Below are 5028 nucleotides of genomic sequence, written 5' to 3'. Positions count from 1 at the left end.
ACATATTGAAGAAAACAAATACCTTGTACAATATATTCTAATGTTCTACAAATGTATATACAATATTGTTATTTCATATCTAAGTCTATTTACGCTTAAAAAATACAATTATAAATACTGATTCATTTATATCGCTGATTAGCATTACTGATCCAGGGGGCCCCTGGCACCCCAGGTGATATATATATAGAGAGCCTCTGCGGAGGTATTATCTCGAATCAAAATGTACTGTGTTTAATAAATACATACAAAAAAAAAAAAAATTGTACATGAACGTGTCGTTTTAATTATCTAGTGCTTAGGTTTCAAAATAAATGATAATATTATTTCAATAAATATTATTATCACAAGGACAGCAGAATGCCATCGTTTGATGGTTGACGTCTTAATTACGTTGGTTATGCTTATAATGACGGTAAGATATTTTAGAAATTTGAACAGCTAATTTGCTCTATTTGCATCTTTTTTTTCATCAATAAAAAAAAACACAATCAATTTGACCAACTAGAATACATCAATAAATATATTTTATAAATAATAAAGAACAGATTTATTAATCGTAAAGCATATAATGCACTTGCTGATTACAAATGAACTGAGTAAATAATAGATAAATTAAAAAAGTTTGTTTAATGTTTGATTTTCTTTATACAATATTCATTAAAACAAATTAAAAGATGTGACAAAAAGATCAACAACAATTCAAAGGCCAGATTGGAATTTGTTTCAAATTTCCTTCTGAAAAATCATGCACTCAAACTATTTTTTTTTTGTTCAAATCATTTCCATTTTATGCGGAAATAAATGTGTTTTTGAATTGAAAATCTTCATTTTTTTGTGATATTTATTAATATATTTATAATAAAAGAACACTGATTTATAGATCAAGTTATCTATCCAAATCATTTTTAATTTCTTTTTTTGCAATCATTTCCTTTTTATTCGGAAATATTTTTTTTTAATTGGAAATTTTCATTTATTATTATGATGCCTATAAATACTTACAACAATAAAACACTGTGAAATAAATTAATAGAATGAAATTTAATTTTGTAAAATGTTTCATATTCCTCTCTTTTAAAATATCGAGGAAGCAGTATTCACTATTGAATATGAGTTACAATTATAATTTTAATTAAAAAGATAATCTTAATACAGAATTTCATACACTTTATTTACTAAATATATTTCGTGGCTCCAGATAATCCTCAAGTGAATTCTGAATGCATTGCCTTTTGTCTGTACATGTATTCATATAATAACCCTTCTGTTCTCGGTCTTGGTCACTATTTTCATCATTACAATGGATCGGTTTAGGATAGTTTGAATCCCTTTTGTGAAATTCTGTGTCTAAATAGTCATCGCGTTTATTCACGTAAACTGGCTCTGGACATCGTATGTTTCTCTAGAATATAAAAAAGATATACGTAATGTCGTAAAATATGACAGTTAAAACAAAAAATATATTCCTCACTTCAACTTTTTCACTAACTTTTACAAATCGTTATAAAATCCGCTTACCAGGCGATTTCTTTCTATTAATCTGCTTGATCGTGGAAGGTGATGTCTTTGTAGTCTGTTTTCGGTTGAAAACCGAGTATATTCTTCATTAATCGCTAGCGACATTTGCACACTAAAAGAGCAAACAATATTTAATCAATTTATTTGTTAGTTTATTATAAACTAGGTTATTTGAGTACATGCTTAACCTTCTAAAATGAAACATATCGAATTCAGACAAAAGTTTTAAGTGATAACAAATACCTAACACATATATCCAAAAGCTTCCTTCTCTTTTATAATAAAACAAGGCGTTTCTTCTATGTTAATAAGTTAGTAAACTTTTAAAAACTGCACCAATTTTATTTTGCAATCATGCTTTTTAACATTCATAGAAAAATTCATTGTAAAAAGTTTTCAATTTCTTTAAAAAATAATTGTACACTGCAGCACTTATATTTTTTTCAAAACAGAACAGTTATTGATTTTCAAGTGGAACTATCATTTTCTAACAAATTCGTTATGTTCATAGATCCTTTCTTCTTTACAAACCTTTCATAATTCTCTGTTTTGTGGCTCTTTGTACATAAAAACATTAGTCTCATTTCAGAAATGATTCCTATTTTAAGTTTTGTACAGCATAGAAGACCGCTGTTGTCCTTATCTAAAACAGTAATACCAAATGTAAAGGCAACATTAAAACAGTTGATGCCTGTTGAAACTAATGATTTTAGTAGAACTATTCCACAATAATACTGTATCATTACCAAAATAAATCAACTTTGATTATTAAACAATAATGTATTAACCGTTATTATTGAGAACGAAATCATTGTGCTTTTATCCAAAAAATATTCTATTCTGATATAAAAAGAAGCCTTTTGTTACGAAGATAAAATATATTACAGAAAACTGTAAAAGAAAAATTGAGAGGGAGAGAGAAAATTTGAATATACACTGTTACAATCTGTTTTCAAATTTAAAGGTTATGTATGATTTTATTTTCGTTCGTTGAATCTATAATTGAAAGTAATTAAAGCGTCTGACTATATCAAAGTTTTTTTGTTATTGTACGCGATAAATTGCTATATAAAAAAATGACAATAACAAAGCGTGAACCATCTCAAAAACCCATAAAACGAAATACAAATTTAAAGCAGAGTAACACGGACTTCCAAATAGATAGAGGTAGGATCAGGTGCCTAGGAGGAGTGAGCATCCTCTGCTGATCGAGGACACCCGCCGTGTGCTCTTTGTCGTAATCGGGGGGAAAACCGAAAAACTCCGTAGAGAATTGGGTGATTAATTATTGTCTCACAATTAGTATGAAAAACGTCAGTCAGCATGCGACCCAGTGGAAGATTGTATTTGCTGACAAGGTCGTTGTATCGACCATAGAATTTCCGAGAAAGATTATTTCAATCAAGGCTGTTGATAGTCCCGTTTTATCAATTTGTTTGTTAGTAGCTTGCCTCGCCTTAGAAACTGTTCATACGAATATCATGCCCTTGCGTATCGAATCAACTGAGATACGAAAACACCATATGCAGGTGATGAAGGTATATTGCTACATAAGTAAGGAAAGTTGGCTATAGAAAAATTGAAGTCATTGCGTTAATCATAAAGTTTTGTTGTTAGGTTACCATCAATGTCCATTTCCAATAAAATATCCAAATATTAAACAGATGACGCAGACTCTGTAGTATCTTTTATATAAAGCTCACTGGGATATATTGAGTCGAAGTAAGTATGGAAATAACAATTGTTAATTGATAATACGTCGTTGATATACCTGAATGTTGAGTTGAAGGCCACAGCGAGTGATTCATACGGAAACCCATTTAGGACCTATCAAAAAATATTTTTGAATTTGATATAACGAATTCTTGAATTTGTTAAAACGAATTTAAATCGTTATAACGAATTGTTGAATCCGTTATAACGAATTAAATTTGTTATAACAAATTTTAGGAATTCGTTATAACGAATTTAATCTGTTATAACAAATTCGCTGAATTCGTTATTTCAAATTTTTAAATCTGTTTTAACAAATTAAATTTGAAATAACGAATTCCTGAATTCGTTATTTCAAAGTTTTAATTCGTAATTTCGGTTTTTTAAAATCTGTTATAACGTATTTTCATCCAATTCGTGATAACAAATTAAAGAGTGTCAAAATTTCAATGTTATAAATCCGTTATCACGGATTGTGATCTGTGATAACAAATAAATAAATTTGTTATAACAAATTATAAAATTGTTATTTCAATCTCCAATCCAATCCGATATTCTAGGCGATAGCCATATTATAAGCGAGGCTGTCATCGAGGAAGCCATTACACAAAAAGGTAAGGCACGAGTGTAGTTTAACATTAATTTTGGTTATTTATTGATCAATGTTCATACATGTTTCATTCAGGTATTGACCAGAAGCTTACTGTCATTAAATATCTCAATGGGTGAACAATATATAATGTGCTTTTGAATACAGGGTGTTTAAAAATATAAGAAATGTGTTATTTCTTCAGACGTATGACTGCAGTTTCAAAATATTGTTTTATTTTCTACATAATTCCTTTAAAGCCGTAAAATACAGGAAAAGATTCATCAAATTAATTATGACGTCATAATGGTTCTAGAACCAAAAAGACAGTCTGGAATCATTTACAAGATCTTGACCTTAAGGTAAGGTTTGCGGTTACAGGGAGATAACTCACACATTTTCATTGTGACGTAACACCAACTAACCTTTATTTCAGTTATGACGTCAACATTTATATGACGTCATAATTGATTTCACGTTTTTTTTTATTTCGCGGGTTTTTGTTAGTTTCAATGAAAAAATAAGAGGACACAAGCATTTTATCAATTTCTACGAAAACGAAATCCGCATCATATGGTTTTGAATAGTGTTTTAGATACATCAGATTACATATATTTAAGATACGTTTTTCCTGAAATCGGTGGACTTGGAAAGGTTTCAAATAAGATGTTTTCGTTTACATAATAGTAGTCCAAAATTAAGACTTTTGTTGCATTTTATTCTATTTTTAGATAGTTCATCAGAAATTAATAAAAGTGAATCATGATATTAATTGTGATATTATTTTCGAACATTTTAAGCATAAATAACCCCCATAATAGTCACAAATAAAATGTACATATTTTCACAAAATTGTTTACATTTCATCAAAATGAAAATTGGAAATCATGAACTTTGACCTTTTGTAGTTATAAAACGGGACGGGCAAAATTCATTTGAATTTCACGAGAAAAAAGACTTTGGTATAGTGATCAAAATGGTATGTAACTTTGGTACAACCTCTAAAAAATGCAAGCCGCAAACCTAACCTTAAAAATCTATAACGTCATGGAAAAGTATATGACCTCACACCTTTATGATGTCATAGTATACAGACAAAGCAATTGCGATTATAGAAATATAATTGCAGTTCCTCCGTATGGACTTACAGTGGGAAAGAAAAATGGATATCCAAATAATATAGCATAGAATCATGATTCGAGCAC

This window comes from Magallana gigas, chromosome 4, assembly GCF_963853765.1.
Source record: "Magallana gigas chromosome 4, xbMagGiga1.1, whole genome shotgun sequence".
Lineage (NCBI taxonomy): Eukaryota > Metazoa > Mollusca > Bivalvia > Ostreida > Ostreidae > Magallana > Magallana gigas.
The sequence above is the reverse complement of the archived record's forward strand: the minus strand, read 5'-3'. Positions refer to the sequence as shown.